Here is a 22,051-nt window from a genome sequence, read left to right on the forward strand (position 1 = left end):
TCTGAGCCCTGCCCACCCCTCCACCCTCGTCTCCACCACCTGCCCCCCAACAACGGGCCAGCTCCTCAAACACACCATTCAGGTTTGAGGGAAGGATAAATAGCACCCTCTCTCCATGTTCAGACTCAGATTCCTGTGTGAGTCTGGTGAGAGAAAAGGGCCAAACTGAGCAAACACGGTCTCCCAAAACACCGATGACAGGAGTCTCTCCTCTTCCCTCAGGAGGGGCAGGGAGGAGCAGAGGGGCAGAGGAACAAGGTTACTTTCCCTGGAGCAGACATTTCCTCCTCGACCCGTGAAGACGGGACTAGGGTTCTCCCTGATATGCTTCCCACCTCAGGGAGCTCACACACGCTGTTCCCACAGCCACCAGTGTGCTTCCACCCCAACCCTTGACCTAATTCCCCTAATCCTCGAGCGCCCAGCTCAAGCGTCTCTTGCTCCAAGGAGCCTTCCTGATTCCTCATGTAAGACGCTGTCATGGCTCCTCACACTCCTTCAGATCACTCATCACAATTCTAATTAGACACAGAATTGAGAAAGCCATTGTTTAATGTCTGCATCCCCATCAGAATGGCAGTGCCCTGCGGGCAGGGTTCTTGTCTGGCTGCATCTCCATGGTAGCCCCAGGACCCTGGCTTTAGGAGCACTCATGCAATCTTGCTGACTGACGGACAAATGGAGTCTTCAGTACCGCCACCATCCACGCCAGCGACGATCCACCAAGTCGTGCTGCAGTAACAAACAACCCCAGGATTTCAGGGGCTTAAATAACAAAGGTCTACTTCTTGTTCATGCTATGAGTTCGTCACAGATCATCTGGGTCCTTGGCCTCTCCCTCTGAGACTCAGGTTGACAGAGCAGCCATTATCTGGAGCATTGCTGATCACTGTGGCAGAGGAAAAGAGAGAATGGTGAATCGCACAGGGGCCCTTAAAGCTTCTGCCTGGAGATCAGAAGATCCACATCCACTCGACCTCACTGGCCAAAGCCGGTCACGCAATCGCCTCTATGCTCAGGGGCTGGGCAAGTACAATCCTACCCCGTGCCCAGGAGAAATGGAAATATTTGACAGGCTGCACTAATGACTGCCACACCATTCATTCAGTCCCTGATGCCACCAGGCCTGGCCCAGTGTTGGTACTGGGCGTAGACGTGAATCCCAGACAGTGCTCTCTGAGCCGTCCAACGTGGTGACCACATGGGACTGTTGAGCACTTGAAATGTGGCTCGTCTAAATTTGCATGTGCTCTAAGTGTCGGATGCACACCCAATTTCAGAGACCTCCCATGACAAAAAGAATTTAAAATGTCTCACTCACTATCTTTAATTTTGATTACATATTGAAATGATGATATTTGGGATCTGTTGGGTTAAGTAAAAGAAGTTATTAAATTTAATTTCACCTGTTCCTTTTGACCTCATTTAATGTGGTTACTAGAAAATTTTAAATTATATCTGTGGCTCGCCTTTGTGGCTCACATTATCTTTCTATTGGACGGCACTGCTCTGGAACCTCTGAGCCCATCTAGGATGTGGCCCTGAGCAGGACTGAGCTTGCAAATGAAGTCAAGTGGGAGGGAGCCGAGAACGAAGGAGCCAGCGGGTGGGGTGGTCCAGCCACAACATCTCTCCCTCACAAAACCTCACTAGCCCTCCCTGATGATGAAGCCACTGCTCCAGCCCCAGGCAGGGACCCCAATCCCTGGTCTGCCTGGGGGCCCCCTTGCTGTTTAATGCAGGCAAGCCATGGGGTGTGGCACGGAGCATCGCTGCCACAGTCTGATGCCCAAGGAGCTGCAGCCAAGAAGGCTCTCTCGCCTGCAGAGAAGTGTTAATAAATATTTACCGAGCCCTTTGACAGTGCCAAGGAAGAATACAAATCAGCCCCAACGGGCGCCAAGAGAGCCTCCGCCGGGGGCTGGCAGCCAGAGGGGCTGGCCGCAGGGCCAGGCAGCCTACCAACCCTCGCCTGCCGGCACCTACCCCAGAGGGGCCCAGACAGCACTGTTTACAGAAGCTGTGAAATAGGACAATCTCTCACTATTGATTTTGTGCCTCTCCCTGTGACCGCCGCCCTGGATAACTCACAGGGTATGGATTTTTCTATAAACTCCCAAATTAATATCTGCAGCGGGAGGGGATATATTGCTGCTGGATGTGGCCAAGCCTCCTGGCTCCCCTGGGCTGGAGATGGGAGGACACGCCCCCTGTGGCTGCCCCTCCTGGGCTAGGGGCCCCAGCCTCGCCTCTGCTTTGTAGCAGTCAGAAAGCTGGGGACACGGAAGCTAACCTGCCGGCCTCCCCCCACCTGCCCCGGAACTCCCGGTGTTCTCTGTGTTTGAACGAGCTTGTGCCCACAGGAGTGTCACCTCCTCCGTACCCTACATTCATTAAGAAGAGACTCTCCAGAAATGGCAAGGAAAGAGCAATATCGCTAGATTCAGTGGACTTGGGTTCACTTCCAGCTCCACCACCAACCTGCTGTGTGACCTTGGAAAGTTACTTAACCTCTCTGTGCCTCTGTTTCCCAATCAGCACACTGAGGGTAATATAATCTTAGCCTTCCAGGGTTGTTGTGAGGATTGTTTACGTTCCCAGCAAATGTGAAACAATGTAATTTCCACTTGGGTAAGAGCTATAGAGGAAATAAGCAGGGTGCTGATCTAAAGAATAACTTGGGGAGGTCACTCGAGGTAGGGTTAGCAGGGAGGGTCTCTCTGAAGAGGTGACATTGAGCTTAGAAGGGTGAGAAGGAGCCGGGCAAAGAGTAGCGGATGAACATTCCAGGCAGAGGGAACAGCAAGTACGAAAGCCCAGAGGAGGGAAGAATAAAGGAGATGTGGGCATGTGCACAGCACACTTCCCTGTAGGGAGCAGGAGCCCAGGGTTGTGAAGTTCCCTCTTGCTTCATGGGAAGGGACCTTTGTTAGGGCAGTGGCTGAGGGGGAGGGGCTGGACAGCGGAGAGGGGGCATCCAGCGCGGCTGCCCTCTGGCTCCTCTCTCCTGGGTTTAGCCGCGGACCTGCTGGGAGCCCCATCTCCTGGTTGGGGGAATGGAGAGGCAAGGCGCTGTCCTGGGAGATGGAGAAGAGCGGGGTGGATGGCAGGGGAGGACAGGTGAGATGAGGCGAGAAGATGGAGGCGGCCAGGGTGTGTGTCCGCCAGCCAAGCGCTCCCAGGGCCGCCAGCAGAGCGGGGAGCAGACACATTCGCGAAAAATGAATAAACTCCCCCAGCTGGAGCCAAGCAAACGTCTGCTGCAGACGCGGCTAATCCAATTGTCTTTAATAAAACTGCTAATTGGGCCTGGGAGTCTCCGCGGGGCCTGGCCACGCCAGCAGGCTGCTTAACTGCTCCCCAGTTTCTGCCCACCCGAGGGCCCTCCTCTGCTTCCGTGAGTTAATTCAACCCACGCTTTAGGGCACACAGGCGGAGGGCAAGTCGGGGCCAGAGGAGTTCTCTGACTTGGGCAGGCAGGAGCGCGGCTGGGGCGAGGTGAGACCGCGAGTGTCGCTGGAGCGGGACGTGGTGAAGGATGCGGGCTCTGGAGCCAGGCTGTCTGAGTTCCCATCTCAGCTCTCCACAGCCCCACACCAATTCCTCACCCTCGGGTCTCAGCTTGCTCATCTGTGAAATGGAGATGATAATGACTGTGCAAGCTTTAAGCTGCTATGTGAGGACTCGAAGAGGTGATTCACGGAAAGCGCTCAATGGCCGTGAGCACGTACTCTCAGCCTGCACTGCTGGCCCTGCCGGGGCCTGGCCTTGGACCTCGGTTCTCTTATCAAGTGCTTTACGCCTTTTCTGCCAGGCCTGAACCAGCCCGCTGGATCGCACCCCTTCAACCGGCAGCGTTCGTGCCCGGGGCCTTGTGGGGGCTGGATCCCGCTCCCAGTGGCCCACGGCAGTCCCAAGACAAGCCACATCCCCATCCTCCCCACCTTCCCAGACCAGGGGCCACGACTACATCAGGTGCTGTCGCTGCTTCAGCCTCCTCCGTCAAACTGGTTCCCCCAGCCCCTGCACCGGGCCCGGCCTGGGCCCTCGAGCCCCTGCGCTGCCAGCCTCTCCGCCTACCGTCTCCCCTTGCCCATCACATGTGGGAGAGTGCATCCCACGTGTCCAGGCCCAAGACTGTTCCTCCCGGAGGAGGCAGTGCCTGGCTAAGCCTGAGGCAGGTGCAGAAGCCGGTGGGGCAGGTGACATGCTGCAGGGGTGGGGACAGTGAGCACTGTGGCAGTGGGAGGGGTCGCTGTGTGAAGCCGCCACCAACAGTTTGATATTCCTGGAGCTGAAGGCCGATGGCGGGGCGTCAACAGCATTTGGGGGGCCCGTTAAAGTCACAGGGAGGGAAGAGGGGAAGGGCTGGGCAGAGCCCTGAAGACAAGAGGGGTGCTGAGGAGGAGAGGGTGGGGGAGGGGCTCGGGGGCGGGGTGGAGACAGGCAGGTGAACCGATGCTCACTGAGCCATTAACTAGTGAGCAGACAGTAAGCTGGACGGTCGGCTGAGGGGGAGAGTCGGGCACAGGGCGGGGTCCACGGAGCACAGTGAGGGGACCAGGGATCAGGACTCACCACAGACAAGGAAGGCTGCTGCTCACCCCTGTGGCCCCACTGAGACTTGGGACTACAAATCCGCAGGGAGCCACGGGGTGTGGCCGGTGGTCTTGTCCAGGTGGCAGAGCCTCTGAGTAAAAGGATGGAAAAGAAGGAGGGAGGAATCCTCGCAGGCTGGTCCTACCAGGCCGGCGTGACACTGGCAAGGGGTAAGGGTGGGGCCGGTGGTGTAGGCAGCTTCCCCCAAGGGCTCAGGCTGAGCAGAAATACGAGAGGCCTGAGGGGGCTGCGGGAAAGGCAGAAGAGGAAACAGAATCGAGAGCCACCATGTAGACCTACTAAGCGCCAGGCACTGGGCTAAGCGCTTGATGCCTATTAACCCACTCAGTGCTCACAGCAACCCTGCAAGGCGGGTGTCAGTAAACCCGCCAGGAAGTGGAGGCCCCGAGGGATTAAGTGACTTTCCTGGGATCACACAGCTCACTCCTTCCACTGCGTAACTTGAGAGGACCGGAGGTTGCAGACAGAGAGAGGGATGGGGCAGGTAAGGTTGCAAAGCTGCATCCATGTCGAGTGATGGGAAGGTCCAGGGTGAGGCACCCAGGGTGCTGGGCAGCCTGTCCATGTGGCCACTGAGACCGCGGGACGGTGGCAGGACCGGGGATGAGTCAGATGCCAAAGTCCTCATGAGATGTCCCTCCCTCCCTCCCTCTTTCCTTCCTTCCTTCCTTCCTCTCATTCATTCCTTCTGTCAATAACCCAGTATTTATTGAGCACTGGGTTCTAGCTGTGAACTAGATAAACTGGCCCCTCCCCTTGAGGGACTTACATTTTGGAGAGGAGAGAGGATTAAAAAAGCCAATAAATAAATTAATTCCAGCTAGTGACAAGATCGTGAAGAAAATGAGAAAGTGATTGGACCGAGTTCCCAGGGAAGGTCTCCCTGCACGGGAACCTGGTGACGGGAAACAGCCAGCCACCTAGGGCTCTGGGGGGAGAGCATGCAGGCAGAGGACACAGGCAGGAGAGCGTGGCTGAGTGGAGGACAGCCGGCGGGTTAGAGGTGCAGCAAGAAGGCTTGGCGTGGCCGGAGCGCGGTGAGGGGCGGCGGGAAGGGGTGGGCTTCCGAGGTGGTCAAGGGGAGCTTGAAGGGCCTCGAAGAGGCTGGAATCTATTCTAGTTACAACGGGAATCCACCACTTTAATCTGGGGGAAATACGTACCTTGACTCCCATTTTAAGAAATCCACTCCAGCTGCTGTGTGGACGATGGACCGTAGGCGGCGAGAAGAGGAAGGAGAGTGGGCAGTGGGGAGATTTGGGTCTTGTCCAGAGGAGAGAGAGATGCTGCTGGCCCGGACAAGGGGCAGGGTGCAAGGAGGAGATGATGGCAAGCTGGGGAGGTACGTGAACAGAGAGGGGTCCCCGGGAAGCTGGCAGTTCCAACATCTGCCTGTGTGCTCTGTGTTTATGTCCACCATCAGTGATATTTATATTTAGTGAGCACCTATTAGGAGCCGGATGTGCCCTGGGTGATGGGGATACAGCAGTAAACCAGAGACAAAACTCCCCGCCCCCAGGGAGCTTCTCTTCTCGAGGAGGGAGCCAGACAAGCAGCACGTCCAGAGGCTGTCAGGTGGTGGTGGGTGCTGGGGAGGAAAGGAATGCAGGGAGGCAGGATGGGGAGTGGGAGCGGGGAGAGGTGGTCATTTTAGATCCGGTGGCTGGGAAAGGCCTCACAGAGATGGTGACACAGGATGAAGATCTGCCTCAGCCAAAGGAGACCCGGGGAAGGGCATTCCAGCCAGAGGGAACAGCAGGTGCAAAGGCCCTGAGGTGCGAACGAATTTGGCATGTTTGAGGAAACGTGAGGAGGTCAGTATGGCTGGAGCAGCATGAGCAAGGGGCAGAAGAGGGAATGAAGTCGCAGAGGCGATGGTGTCTCGTGGAACCCCCTCTACGACCCTACAAGGAACTTAGAGTCAGCCCCACTTCACAGATGAGGCATGGGAGGAGTGGAAGGGTGAAGCGGTGGCCCCTGGTCAGGTGGCAGTGGCCCTCAGAGTTCGGATTTAAACCTGGGCCAGTTCTGAAGCCAGTGAACTTAATGAGTAAACGCTACCGCCATCGCTGGCTGTCATAAAACAGGGAGGGACAAGATGGAGGATGCCTCCCAGCCACCCAGCACTGCAGAATATCAGCCAGCTGCTATCATTCCAATATTAGCCCCATTTTATAGATGAGGAGACTGAGGCAGAGAGCGTTTAAGACAGTTGGCTGAGGCCGTGCTGCTAGAGTGGCAGAGCTAGGCTTCAATCCCAGATCTGAGTCCAGCGCGACGCTCACCCCAGCTACTGCAGTTGGTCCCTGAGCTTGGACAAGGGTGGCCCACAGCCCAGGAAGAGGGAGCTAGTAGGAACAGAATGAAGCCCAGACTCCAGCCTGTTGGGGTACGGCCTGGGCCTCCATCTGTCCATCCATCCGTCCATGTATCCATCCATCCGTCCATCTATCCATCCAGCCTCCTACCCACCACATTTGCTGGCTCTGTACTGGGAATCTGCTACTGGGCCACAAGCAGATGACTTCCCTCCAGCTCTGTGGCTGGCGTTAGGGCTGACCCCTTGGGTCACCTCCCAGCCATACTCTACGCTCCAGAACCAGCCAGGCAGCCCCACCCACCAGCTGCCCATCAGAATGACACATCCTGGGACTTCTTGTCATTTCCCATCCAAGATTCCATTACGAGCTGTGATTGTTGAAGTAATAGACAGATAACGGATCTGTCCAGGCCCTGCCTGGTACACCGGGCAGCTGCCAGGTTTTTCCCCTTAGCCACAGGGCTTGACGGACGGTAATGGATTTCATACTGATACGGGAGCCTGCGGTGGATAATTCCATGATAACGGTTTATCAGGCACTGACGTGAGGTAATGGGTAATCACCAGGCAGAAAGCAAACCCCAGGGAGCCCTGGCCTCTGCCCAGCCCAGCCCCATTTTTGTTGTGCCAACTGCCACCTTTCCGGCTCACAGGCCACCTCCCCTCTGTGTTCTGGAGGACAGCAGAGCACGGGTCGACAGGGCCTGGTGCATCCAGGCCCGGGGTCCTCGGGACTCTTTGTAGAGGAGATTCTCGTGGGTGACACCCTCCCAGCAAGCCCCAGCCACATTCCTTCCCCCGGGATTTGAAGCGAACTTGAGAGAAGAACAAATGGGGGCTTCAAGGACCAGGCAACCCAGGTTCCAGTCTTCCTGCCACACAGAGCCCCGCCTCCTAGTTCAGGCTATCAAAGGGGAGCCAAACCCGAGCGGGACTATGGCCACGGTCTGCGTGCCCTGGGGATTAGCCAAACTCTCTGCAACCTGGACACTCCCTCCCTTGCTGCTTGGGGCTCAGGGGCCGCGAGGGCCCACTGCCGCCACCTCGATGGCCCCCACACCCCATCCACACCTTTGCACACGCTGGAGTGCGCCATCTTTTTCTAGCCAGGGCTGCCCTGATAGAGCCTGTCTTTTCCAAATCTGTAGACAAAGCAAACAAAAAAATGAAATGCATGGATACAGTTTCCCCCGCTTTAGAGTTTTCTCCCTTTTAATTATTTTGTAAACATCCAAACCCTCCTTGTTTCCTTGTGTCTACTCAAAGAGAATGAAACAAACAACGGAGGAGTAAATGATCTTAGAAAACTTACTTGGGCTCCTCATGCTCTGAGGCACCTGGGTTTCCTTGTGTGTTTCCCCGTTTGTTTCCTCTGCGCAGCTGGGATTGTCCAGTGTTTTTTTAGAGAACGTGCCCCTCATTACCTTTAACATTTCTAAGCTGCTCCAACGAACAAGTCCTGAATTATAACTTGTGCAAAGTCCCAATCCCCTCAACAGAGTTCCAGTTGTTGGAATGTGAGCAGTTATATGGATTCCCAAGACCCTCCCCACCGACGACCAGGTCTGGGATCCCAGATCTGAGGACAGGGAGGCGGGAGTGCTCCAGCCACTGGCGGTAAGTCCCAGCCACAGAGAAGAGGGTGCCCAGGAGTTAAAGAGGGTCCCTTCTAAAGAGCAGAGGAGGAGCCCGGAAGAGCCGCCTGGGTCCTGGGGGGAGGTGAGGGTCGTAGGGCTGGGGACCAGTGCCCAGAGGAGGGTGGGGGCTGCACTGGTCTTGAATGGATAGAAAGGACGCCCCGCTGTGAAGGCGCCACCCAGGGGTTATTAAATACACCTTCCTGGGTGCTGTACAACCAAGGCCCGACTGAACGCTCATGCCCTCCCAGGAAGGGAGCTTATTATTGTTATCATCTTCATCCTTCTCTCATAGATGGGGAAACTGAGGCACAGTGATGTTAGGTAATCTGTCCACAGTCACACAGTCACAGAGGTGGAGCCGGGACTCACCCAGGCAGTCTGGCCCCAGAGCTCGCGCTCCAACCAGGACACCATGCTGCTTCTCTCAACCAAGCTGGGGGCACCCAAGCTCAGAGCGGAGAACACGCCAGGGCTGAGCCCGGGGGCCAGGAAGCAGGTGCTGAGCTGGGTCTGGAGGATGGCTGAGGCGAGAAGGGAAGGTGGTCCAGAACTCGGAGAGGTATGAGCAAACGGCTGAGAACAAAATGCATGTTGGAACAGCAAGAGGGAGCCTGGGGCACCAAACCTCGAGGCCAGGCTGGGGTATCTGGACCTCACCTTGCCAGGGTAAGGGAGCATGGCGGGCTTCTAGCTTACGCCAGAACAGGGTCCGAGGAAGGTGGGTCTGCTGGCCCGTGAAGCCAGGATCAGGGGGAACTGCTCAGTTAGGAAGCCATCAGGGGTCTGCAGGTCTGAAGTGTGGAGGCCCCCAGCTGTCAGATGAGCCAGGAGGGGCAACAGCAGGCCAGGCAGCCAGGCAGGGCACAGGGCTCAGCCTCGCCAGGTGGGATCAGAAAAGCCAAGATGCCCTGTATGCCTAGAAGACAGCAGCCTGAGGCTCAGCTGGGCTGAACATGGCCCTGCCCAGCCTGCAGGCCCAGGTTCCTGACAACCTGGGGCAGTGGTGGGTGCGGCCGGCTCGTGCAGCTTCCACATGTGCTGTGGGCACCACCTCCCAACTCCACATCCAGTGAAGTCAGTAGGTACCTTCAAGTGGGCTGCGGTGCACACAATTACTGAAATCAGCAAACGCCACAGATCAGGGCTTGTTGAACCCTCTGAAGAGCCAGTTATTAAATCTCTGCCAGCGCAGACCTGGTGGGGAGGCTGGGGGAGATGACAGACGCCTGTGCAGGGTCAGTGAGCGCAGCAAGGAAGGAGTGGGCAAATCCCAGGGCCCAAGCTCTCCACCAGGACTGTCTTCATTCATCGTGGAGGCGATGCTTGAGCCCAGACTTCATTCATTCATTCAACACACGTTTAGCACAAAGCTGGGCACTGAGGAGACAGATCAAGTGCTAGGGGAGCCCCGGATGAGGGAGCCATGCAGCCTGTGGTGGGTGAGGACAAGGGGAGGGGACCCCCAAGCTGACTCGGAATGCAACCTGCCGTGGAGGGCGAAGAGGCTGGGGACAGCATTCCAGGCAGAGAGAGTTCTGCTCCCCAGGCTGCAGCCAGCGCCGCCCTTCTAAAATGCAACCTCATCTAGCAGTCGTGCCTAAAGCTGTCAGGCTTCCCGTACCTCTGGGGACCCAAGACCCGGACGACGCCCTTCCTCCTTCTCCACCTCCTCTTGGCCTGACCCGCTCCCGGTCCCCAGACACACAGGCCTTCTTTCCTGTGCACAGAAGTGCCATGCTCCCTCACCGCAGGGCCTCAGCACACAGCCTTCCCTCCGCTTGGAGTGTCACACACATTCATGTGCACACACACTCAAACTCATCCTCACCTGGCTGACTCCCCATCACCCTTCAAATCTCAGCTCAAATGCCATTTCCTCGGGAGCCTCCCAGACCACTCTGGGCCCTTCCCACAACCACATCAAGCCCCCACACTCTGCAGGTTTCTCTCTGAGCGCATCTCATAGTCTCTAAATATTCGTTTGTGTGATTATCTGACCAGCATTGTTGCCCACCTCTAAACAAACACTGCCCGAGACGGAGCCTTTGCCTCCTTTGTGGCTAGAACAACAGTGCCCGGCACACAGTGAGCGCTCAGTAATTGTTTGATGGACGTGTGGATGCGTGAACGAATGAACGGAGAGGCAGGCACAGGTGAAGGTGGGAGGCGTGTGATGGCACCACAGGTGGGTCCCTGCGGCTGGAGCCCCCGATGCAGGGTGGGGGAAGGATGCCCAGGTCTGTCCTGTGTCGGGGAGAGGCAGAGTGAACTCTCCCCACCCCCGTGCCTGCCCTTTAACCCTTGAGGGCTCAGCACAGGGGGGTGAAGGGCTGGGATGGACAGACAGATGGACTGGGACTAGCCAGGCAGCCTCAGAGAGGCCCGCCGCTAAGCTAGAAGCAGCTCCATCCCCTCCCCCCGCCGCCCCACAGCAATCCTGGCGGGCTGAGCCCCAGGGCTAATTAAACTGGGTTTGCTCAGCCAGGCCCTGAAGGGGCCCAGCTCCAAGCACTCCAGATGGGCTTTATTTGTCAATTTGAAAACTAATCTCTGACTATTTAAACAGCAGCTTATCCAGGCCCAGACCAGGATTAGCATTTGGCACCTTGGCTGAAGAGGGTGGGCGGCACTCCCCAGGTACGAGGGAAGAATTTGAGGGTGGATTTCCATCCAGAAAGAGGAAGGGCCCGGAGCGCCCCTAACCCTCCAAGCCCGGGGCCTGGCCAACAGCTGGCTCCACGGAGCCCTTCTCTCCCTCCCCACATCCTTCTGGTCTCACGGATGTTCCCCCACCTCAGGTCCCAGGGAGCTTGTGATTGTCTCTGCCCTCACCTGGGGAGGCAAAGAGGGCAGCTAGGTGCCATCTCAGCTCACCCCTTGGCAGCCCCAGCCTCGCTCCAGAGGAGTTTGTAAAACCATGGTCTGGGGGCCGCGGGGAGGCCCACATGTCCCTTGATTATTCCCTGGGGTCTGTTACCCTTGACTCTTAGCCCCTGGGAGCACGTCCCATAGGTCGGATGGTCTCTCGGAAACAGGCAGACCCTGTGCAAAACCGTGGGCTGGCCTCTCCTGTTCAGCTCTCAGTTGGGGTGTCGTCCCTGCTCTCCTCCCCAGCGAGGCTCCCGCCTCCACCTCTGGAATTCACTAAAAATGATCACGGAGCCTCTGTCATGGACCTGGCACTGAACGAGGCCCTGAGAATCCAGGGGTGATCGAGAGACTTGGTTCCAGCCGCTCTGGGGGTGTCACCTCCCAGGGGAGGTAGGCACTGGCAGATGACTCTGCAGTTCCAGGTGTGGCGTGAAGGAACAGCAAGGGCTGATCGTGCGTGCAGTGGGCTCTGGCGGAGCTCCACGTGGCCAAACGCAATGGTCCATTCTCAGGCCTCATCTTGACCTCTCGGCAGCATTTGACCCAGACAATCACTCCACTCTTATCCCCCCAAAATCTGCTCCATTTCCTTGTGGGACCTCATGCTCGCCCAGTTTCTTCCCATCTGGCCTCCCCCACTCTGCGCCCCTACCTCTGAAGCAGGTTGAATGGTGGCCCCCAAAAGCATGTGCTCCAGGACCTATGATTATGACCTTATTTGGAAAAGGGGTCTTTGCAGATGTAATTAAGTTAAGGATCTAAGATGAGATCATCTTGGATTACCTAGAGGGCCCTAAATCCAAGGACAAATGTCCTTAAAAGAGACAGAGGAGATGACGTGGGGAGAGAAGAGGAGGCCATGCAAAGACAGAGGCAGATATTGGGGTGACACAGCTGCAAGCCAAGGGACAGCGGGGGCCCCCAGAAGCTGTAAGAGGCGAGGAAGGATTTTCCCCGAGACCCTCTGGAAGAAGCGTGGCCCCACAGATGCCTTGATTTCGGACTTGTGCCTCTAGAACTGTGGGAGAATGAGAAGCCATCCGGGATGACAGCTCTAGGAAACTGACAGAAGTCCCCTGCTAGTCCTGACCTCTCAGCCCGGACCCTGCACCTCTCCTCTCCTCGCTCCACCGTCTCTCCCTTGGTGATCTCACCCAGGGACGTGGCCTTAGACGCCCTCTATAAACTGAGGATGCTGTATGTGCGTCCAGCCCTAACACTGTCTCTGAACTTCAAACTCGTATATGCGGCACCTACTGGACATCTCCATTGGCCTGAGGCATCCCGAATTTTATAGACTCAAGAAAACTCTTCGGCTTCCCCCCTGACCCATCTTCCCGAGTCTTCTGCATCTCGGTAAGCCCTACTCAGTTGCTCAGGCCAGAACTGTTGCCCGCTTTCTTCCCACCCCATATCTAGTTTGTTGGCAAATCCTGCTGGCTCTACCTTGAAACTGTATCCAGAATGCAGCCCCCTGCCCCCACCTCGACAGCTACTGTCCTGTACCTTGTCTGCCCAGACCACTGGCCTGGCCCTGCGGTCTCCAGGCTTCCACACTCTGCCACCCACAGTCCCTTATCTGCACAGCAACCAGAGATGGCCTGCACAAGCGGGAATCAGATCACATCGCCCCTGCTTGACGCCCTCAAGGGCTTCTCATTGCAAAACCGAATAAAATCGCAAGTCCCTCCTGGGACGCACGAAGTCCCCTCTGACCTGCGTCCTATCTGTACCTGTGACCTCACCACCTGCCGCTCCCCTCACTCCCAGCTCTCCACCCACCCTGGGCTCCTCCAAGCCCACTCCTCCCACCCACGCTTGCTGCTCCCTCTGCCCGGAACTCACCCTGCTTAGATCTCCAAATGGCTCACACCTCCATTTTATTCAAGTTTGTGCTCACATGCAACCTCCCAAGAGAGCCATATTCTGACCATCAATCTGAAATTCCTCATCCCTTTCTTTAGGCATTCATTAAGCCTCGTGTCCCACCCACCCGCCTCCGCTCCCAGGGAAAATAGAAGCTCCACCTGGTCCCATTCACCGCTGGCCTCTATAAAAGTGGCTGGCATGTATTAGGGGATCAATAAATATTTGTTGAACCATTGAAGGCAGAGGAGATATGGTCTCCCTGAGAACGTGATATAGAAGCTGAGGCCGGGGAAATGAGAAAGGGATAGCAAGGCAAAGATGTGGAGGGTGGAAAGAGCTTTCTACACAGACAAAACAGCATGTGCAAAGGTCCTGATGCAAAAACTGCTGGCACGTTCCAGAAACACAGCAGGCCAGTGTGGCTGGGATGCAGTGAGCTAACCAGGAAAACATGGCATCCACCCCACTTAATCAGCCTCAGCCTGTAGCCCTCCAGCCCCCTGTGCTGACCAGTGGGGGCCTCGGGAAATCTGGAGTTTCCGTCCTGCTCAGGCGTCTCCAGTGGTGGAAGAACCACTGGACTGAAGTCCAGAGAACTCACTCCCTTCATGTGTGACCTGTCCTCTCTGGACCTCAGTTTCCCCACTTAGACCATTAAGAGTTGGGGCCTTCCAGCCAAGACAGTCAAGTTCTATGCTCCTTCCCCAGAGGAGAGAGGTTTTACCATCATCCAGGCTGAGTCTCAGCAAACCCACTATCACTGGGGCTCTTTTGTTGCAAATGACAGAAACTCCCACCCAAACTGCCTTAAGCAGATAGAGAATACATTGGTTCATGTGGCTGAAGAGTTGAGTAAATCTGATAAAGCTTCAGCTAGGGTTTGATCCAGGTCTCAAATAATTGTCCAGGTTCTTTCTTCTTCTGCCTCTCCCTCTCTCTATACATGTATTTCTATCTAGTTCCACTTTCCCACTGATAGCTTCTCTTCCAGGCTTCTTGTGGTTTCAAGATGGCTACAGCAATTCCAATCCCTGTATCCTCTCGGATAAAAGGAAGTGTGGTTGGAGAGGAAAGGACAAGGTGGGGAGTACTGAGGGATGAGGATACAGAATAGGCAGGATCAGATCATGCAGGACTTCACCCTGAGGGCAATGGAGAGCCATGGAACGTTTTCAGCAGCGGGATGACAATGACCTGACTACAGCTGAGTTTCCCAAGGCCACCATCAGCGTTGACCTGGGCTGACTCTGCCGCCACCCGCCCCGGGCCTGCAGCCCTCACTTGCAGGTTTTTCTTCTGACTGTGCTGCTGCCCGGGTCTTCCCAGACCTCTGCCAGGGTCCACACGCCAGCTCAGGACAGAGCTGCCATGCAGGCTCGAGGCCTGGAGTGCAGGCCTGGAAGACGAGGAAAGAGGGAGAGAAGGAGAGAGGAGGCTGCGAGGGAGATGGGCTCAGATGGCCGAGCAATTCTATCCTGGTGGCCACTCTTGGTGGGCTGGAGGCTGAGGGGCAATTCGCTGGTTGCTGAGTGTGCTGAAGTGAGGGGGTCGCAGGGAGAAGAGAAGCACGTAGAGAAAGGTGGAGAGGCCCATGGGAGCAGTTAAAGGCCAGGGCTGTAGAGATGGACAGACTCGCTCTCTGTAGTAGATTTAGATGAGACGGCAGTAAATTCTCTGACATGCCTCCCATCTAAGTGCCCCCCTCCCCTTGCACTGGGGTGAGCTCTGTGATGGATTTGACCAACAGAACACACTGGAAGTTTCCCGACCTAGCCCTGAAGAGACCGGCAGCTTCACTTCCCGCCTCCAGGAACACTCGCTCTTGGAGCCCTGAGCTGCCACGTAAGGAGTCCAATGGCCCAGCTTGGAGAGACCACATGGGGAGGCCCTGAAACCCCAGAGACAGGAGGGGGATCCAGTTGGGCCCACCAAGGCACCAAGCACACGAGAAAAGCCGTCGTGGGCCCTCCAGACCAGTCCAGCAATCAGCCGAATACCACTGAGGGACCCCGGCCGATGCCACGTGGAGCAGAAGGACCGCCCAGCCGAGCCCCACCTGAAGGCTCACCCACATGTGGTGAGATATCACAGATCGGTGGTTGTTTTAAGCCGCTAACTTTGCAAGAGCCTTTTACCCAGAAACAAGTAGCCAGAAAGGCCCCACCATTTTTGTGACCTTGGGTAAGTGACAATCGTCTATAAAATGAGGACAAGGAGGAGCCAGCCTGGTGGTGTAGTGGTTAAGTTTGTGCACTCTGCTTCAGTGGCCCAGGGTTTGTGGGTTTGGATCCCTGGCAAGGACCTACACACTGCTCATCAAGCCATGCTGTGGCGGCATCCCACATACAAAATGGAGGAAGACTGGCACAGATGTTAGCTCAGGGCCAATCTTGCTCACCAAAAAAATGAAAAATGAGGATAATGAGAATGACTACCTCATAGGTCTACTGTAATAATTAAAGAGGTGATGAAGGGACAGCAGTTAGCACGGGGTCTGACACAGAGTTAGTACCTGGCAAAGCACATCTATTATTCTTATTTTAATATTGTTATTATTATTGAAGGATGTGGGAACAGAACAGCCAGCAGGATAGGCCGTAAGCCTGTATGCACTTGGCAGTCTCCCTAGGAGTGTCATTTGCATGGTGGGTAAGAGCACAGATTCTGGAAGCAAATGGTCTGGGTTTGAATCCTTGCCTTGCCGCCTCTTAGCTGTGTGACCATTAGTAAGTTCTTAACCTCTCTGGGCTTTGGTTTCTTCATTGGTAACTCTACCTACCTCATAGGATGGCTGGGAGGATAAAATGATTTACCAGACGTAGAGCATTTAGAACAGTGCCCGACACTGGTAAGGGCTCTCCAAATGTCAGTGGTTATTATTTTTAATTGTTTTGATTGTCTGGGATGAGGAGAGCCTGGGACTAGAGGAAGAAAGAATAATCAGCAGGAGGAAAGCAGAAGGGTCTCCTGCTGAAGAATCTGATGGTCGCACTGCCCAAGTGGACGCTCCGAGAGACTGTCCGGGCAATGGGGAACTCCTGGGGCCCTGGGGACAGACCCTGAGATGCTCTACACAGCTGCAGAAGCACACGGTCTTACCTTCCAACAAGCCGAGATGCGGGTTTGGAGACCCCCCTGCTGACACCAGCTGTGACACCTTAGAGACCCTGCACCACGGGCGGTGGGGAGAGAATGCACATAACCCAGCAGCTGTTGTGGACACTGTGGTGTGCTGCCCCAAGTCCACCTTCAAAACAAGACGCTCATTCCCCGACTGCTGGGAGTGTGGGCAGCTGACCGCTCGCAGCTGAGTGCCTCTCCTGAAGCTGGCCTCAGCCTGAGAGCCACCCGGCCCAAGGGCGAGTCCTCTCCCTGGAGGCAGGCCACGTTCAGCAAGATCAAAAGATCCAGTCCCTTTGCTGCAGGCAGGTCAACTCCGCAGGGGAGGATGGCCAGCCTGGCCCGGGTTGCCCAGGACTCTTTCAGTTTTAGCACTGAATGTCCCGCCCCCCAGGAAACCTCTAGATCCCAGGCAAACTGGGTCAGTTGGTCACTCTACTGCAGGTCCATCAGCTCCAGTGCTCCCGGGGAGCGAAGGCCTTTGTTGCAAGTGCCTCCCCATTCAACGCCTTCCTCTGCCAACCCAGCATCCTTCCTCTCCTCCCCATAAGCTTTCTCCACACAACTCCGCATCGCAGAGTGTGCCTCCAGGGGAACCCGACCTCAGCGAGCGCCTCCCCTGTGACATGTGCTGACACACGCCTGCCCTCTTCAGTTCTCATCAGCAACACTGGAGATGGGCATTCCTGTCCCTCTGAGAAAACAGGCTCACAGATGCTACGGAACTTGTTCAAGTTCACGTGGCAAGTCCAAACCCTTTCCTCCGCCATGCAGTAAACCACAATGCCCTTGCCATCTAATTTTTTATTCCTCTATATATTTCTCTAATGGTGCTTTATTGGTTTTGGAAGTAAATCAAACCAGTGTGGGGATTAAATCCCTCTCTTTTGGCCAGGAAGAGCGAGAAAAACAAGAATTTTGCACCTGCCATGCAGAAGAGAGCGATGTGTCTGCCTGGTGTCGCCGGCAGGGGTGGAGCAGGCTGGGGAAGAGCAGCTGCGGGCTGGTAGCCAACTCTGCTTACCTGCAAGGCTCCTGTAAACTCAGATCCTTCTCCACGGCCTCCTGGATTGTGTTCCTTTCTTTGAAGAGAAGATGATGCTCTCAGCCTTCAGCCATAAATAAGCTCCCTGCTTTTCAATTTCTCCAAGAGGCAGCTGCCCTCACAGTTGCTGCTTGCTCGTGGGCTGTCCTTGCACTTGCCCTCTCATAAATGTCTCGCTCTCGTCTGCGGAAGGTCTAGGGCCAGCTTGCTCTCAGGGGCGGAGGGAAGTGCTTCTACCTCTGGGCCTCCCCTCCTGTCCCTTCTCCTCCGCCTTCCCCTCTGCTCACCCCATCTCCCTGCCTTCCTTTGATCTCCTCCCCTCCTCCCTGCCCCCTCTTCCCATCTTCCCATTCGCTGCGCTCCCTTCTCCTGCCCTTCCTTCTTTCCTCCTCTCTTCCCCTCTCCCCTCTCAGTTCCGGCCTTTCCTTCCTTCTTCGATCTGTATTATCGGAGGCCATAGCATCTTGGAAGGACCTGAGGCTTACGAATCAAGCTCACCTGGGTTCAAACCCCAGCTCTGGTCAGTTTTCTCACCTATAATATGGAACAAATGAGAACGAATTCTCAGGGTTATTGTGGAAATCCTATGCGATCGTGTAGGTGACAGTGCCTCTAGGATACAGCACATGGGAGGTGCACCATCTATTTTTATCCCGATCTCCCCAAGAGATATAACACAGATTGGAGTGTCCTCCGAGAGGGAGAAGGAGACGGATGAGGGAGATGACCCAGAAAGCCCCCGTTTCTCATTAGCACTTTGCAATTTGCTGAGAGTGAAGCTGCCCCCAGGACTCCACACCGCCCCCTCCCAGCTCCCGAACCCTTCTCCTGGGGTTGGGAGCGACGTCTGGCACGGGCTCCTCCAGCATGAGCCATCAAAGTGCCACCACACCATCTGGTCTGCCCACATCCTCGCACGGGATTTATTACGTATTCCCTTCCATTAGCATAAATAATATGGAGCTTGGGTTTCATGATGGTTTACATAATAAATAAAACAGGTCAATTGCCCACAAAACTAGTCTCTGTGAACAGTAACAGATTTAATTAGATTTACTTTACCCTGGGTTTTCTGGAGTGAGGCGGATGCCTCTCGTGCCAAGGATAAACTTCCCCATAAACTTCTGCTTCTGGGAAGGCAGCTCCCCATCCTCCAAGGAGATGAACCGAGGAGAGAAGAAGGGGGAGGGTGGGGGGAGAGAGAGGGAGGAGAGGGCAGAGACAGGAGGGGAAGGAGGAGGGAGACAGGGGGTGGCCCTGTATTAGCCCTCACCTTCCACCAGTCATCTGGTCCCTGCTCCTGCCTCCGTACCCGCCTGAACCGCTTGTTACGGACTGAATGTTTGCGTCCCCCTAAAATTTATATGTTGAAGCTCTCCCCCTCAGTGTGATGGTGTTTGAAGATGGGGCCTTTGGGAGGTAACAGGGTTAGGGGAGTCGTGAGGGTGGAGCCCTCGTCATGGGATTAGTGGCCTTATAAGACGATGACCTTGCACGTGCCCCAGGGAAGGGCCGGGTAAGGACACAAAGAGAAGGTGGCCAGGAAGAGGGCTCGCATCCAAAACCGAATCAGCTTACACCTTGATCTTGAACTTCCTGGTTTCCAGAACTGTGAGAAATAAGCCTGTTGTCTAAGCCACCTTTTCTACTGGATTTGTTGTGGCAGCTCAAGCTGACTGAGACGCTGCCTGGCCACCTCGGACCGCACACCTCTGAGGGAATCGCTCTCCTGCTCTGAGTCCCTTTCTGCCTTTGCTTGCCCCAGAGCGAGACCAAGCAAGGTTGGCAAGGCCCCCCTCCCATTATTTCCCTTTACCTTGGCCTCCTCTCTCACCACCGCGCCCCACAGGCTGTCTGCACCTCGACCCTCCAGGCTCACATCACACATCACCTGAAGTTACTAAATGCTCTTTCCTCGCCCAGGTCTCCACACCTTTGCTCTATCTGGAACACCCCCTCCAGGCCCCTCCTGTCTCTATCAGTCATCCACCTTCCCTGCCAAGGCTCCCCTCCCCCTCCCCCCGGCTGGCCTAAGTGCCCATCTTCAGGGCAGCCTGTGACCTGCTGACTCAATCTGAGATCCTTGCACATGTGCCCCCACACACAGACCGGAAGCTCTCAGAAGGCAGTAACCGTGGGGCATCTCAACCTCCTGGGTCCAGACAGTGCCTGGCCCGCAGCTTCACTCTTCATCCAGAGCTCCGAGCAACCGACATCCAGTGGTTTTCAGTCCACGTATAGCAAATAAAGGACTCTCTCAAGGACTTCTGGCCTTCCTTGATCCTCTGCTCCAGCAGCGTCTCCACAGCCACCGAGTGACTGCTTAAGACACAATTTGATGAAATATTGAGAGGGTTACAATGTCCCTGCTGGTGGCGGACATCTGCGGGGTTGGCTCGGCGGCATCATGTGGTCACAGGATCCTGATTTTCCCTCGGGAAGCCCCCTCTCTCACACTCAGTCCCCTGATTTGGGTGGACAACACCTCCACGTTCCAGGAGTAGGTCTGTGGCCCAGGACTGGCCAGTCGAGGCACTGCGTCTCCCAGGCTTGGTGTCCGATTCGGGGACACCTGCTGGTCCCATGAGACTCAGCGTTGGATTTGTGTGTGGACCAAAGAGGAAAGAGATGTTTTCTTTTTGTGCAGATGGCTGAGCTGGCAGGATAGTAGCCTGGAGCTTCTAGGGGCCGGCACAGGGGAACAGCCGAGCTAGAGCTGAAGGGGGAGATAATGAGCCCTGATGACGTTGATTGAGTTCCGGATCCCACCCTGATGGAAGACACGTCCATCCTCCAGGCTTTTCCACTACAGGTGAGCCAATAAAACCCCCACCCACACTTGTTTAATCTTGAGAAGCCAGCTTGAGGGAGTTTCTGTCACTCCCGCCAAAAGAATTCTGACTGATGCCCTATGCTTTGGCACAGAAACTTCCTTTTTAGGAATTTGTCCTAAAGAAAAATAGTTTGAAACACAGACAGAGGTTTCTGTACAAAGTGTTGACTGATGTGCCTTCCGAGATCCACTCAGACCACAGCCCTTCTGGAAAGCCTTGCCCACCCCAGACTGAAGGAGGCGCTCCTGTCGCCCGCGTTCACGCCTTCTCCCCAGAACTCCACGCTGCAAACTGGACAACAGTAACCTCCTCAGCTGGACCTGCAAACGGAGGTCACACTCCCAGGAATTCCTAAATGGCAGTGCCTTGGACCGCCCACCCTCACCTACCCTGACAAGAGGCTCCCCATCTCTAAGTGGGTGCTGCCCCTACTTTCCTCGGGAGCATGCCCACCACCCTCTCCCCCCGAGCCCCTTCCGCAAACTGCCACCACCTCCTCTCACCCCTGCTGTGGGGTGCCAGCCTCCCTTCCGGCCCCTGCTCATTCCACCAAGGGTGCTGAGCGCAAGCAGAGCGCCTCCTTCCCTGTACCGCGCCTTCCCAAACCAGGAGGAGGCTCGTCCATCAGCCCCCAGCACATCGGAGGCCAGCCCGTGGTGTTTCATAGGCCCCACGAAAGTCTGAGGGTGATGGCAGGGAAGCGCCACGTGCAGTGACCTACAGCCTCTACCAGGCGGGGGTTTCTCTGAATCTACGGGCTCAGCACACACACTGGAGGTCCCTTAGTGAACATTTTCTGCCCGGCTTCCGCCTGCCTCCACAAGGCAGAGGCCAGCTCAGCCCAGTCCAGACCCAACTGACACAATGCCCAGAGGAGAAACGTGACTTTCCATCCCTCGGTTCAAGACCCACCGCCTCAGTCATTTCCTCTCCCAGGACCGGTCACTTCCTTGGATGATTGACAGGGGGACACTGAGCCCAGGAGAAGGGCCTTTCCCAAGGTCACACTCCAGCCAGGCCAAGCTGGAAGCTTGATCCAGGAAAGGAAGTGGCATACATGCAGGGCTAAGGGATTCACAGCCCCAACTGGAGGGGGGCCCTGTACCAGGGAGGGGACGGGTGACAGCAGGCCCTGCTCTAGCCCTGATTGGGTCCCGATGCTGCCACGGCCTCATGGCAGCCTCCAAGCCAAAGGTCAGCCCGCGGAGACCAGCGGGCCGCCTGCACACCCTGAGCAGACTGTGGGGTGGAAGGAAGTCACTGATTGTCCAGAGATTATTTCAGGAACGAGAGGAGGAGGCCAGGGGCGCATGCCCCACCCATCGGCTTCCTTTGGGGAGCTCATCTCTGCAGAACTACGCAGCTTTCCTAACCACAAATCTGCTAATTATTAATGTGCACTCTGCCTGCGGGGGCTGAAGGGGGAGGGCAAGGAGAGTTTCGATTAAAGAGGAAATTGAGCAGAGTCAGGGCCCAAGGGCTGGCAAGCCTGGATAACAATCCCTTGCCCCACCCTTATCACACTCCTGGCCTCTCCTTGAGGCAAGGACAGGGGATGGAATGCCCCTGCCTGAACTTCAACCCTGTTTCCTCAGGCCCTGCCACTTCCTCAGGCTCGGTTGTCACCTGGCCTAGCCAGCTGGAGGCCTGAGTCTCCTTTGTCTGGGGGTCCCTCCCCCCAGTGGAGTTCTCTTTCAGGCCTCACTAAGGGTACCACACGTCATCTCTTAAT

General features: G+C 56.0%; 1 long non-coding RNA gene across 1 annotated transcript; it reads right to left on the reverse strand.

Annotated features, from left to right (window-relative positions):
* Positions 1-534: 534 nt before the first annotated feature.
* Positions 535-17,802, reverse strand: LOC138920504 (uncharacterized). Its single transcript, XR_011431788.1, has 2 exons — positions 17,465-17,802; positions 535-889 (listed from the first exon to the last, which is right to left on the reverse strand). It is a non-coding gene; the product is annotated as an uncharacterized lncRNA (long non-coding RNA).
* Between the last annotated feature and the right edge of the window lie 4,249 nt (positions 17,803-22,051).

The sequence above is a fragment of the Equus caballus genome, chromosome 2 (genome assembly GCF_041296265.1).
Source record: "Equus caballus isolate H_3958 breed thoroughbred chromosome 2, TB-T2T, whole genome shotgun sequence".
Lineage (NCBI taxonomy): Eukaryota > Metazoa > Chordata > Mammalia > Perissodactyla > Equidae > Equus > Equus caballus.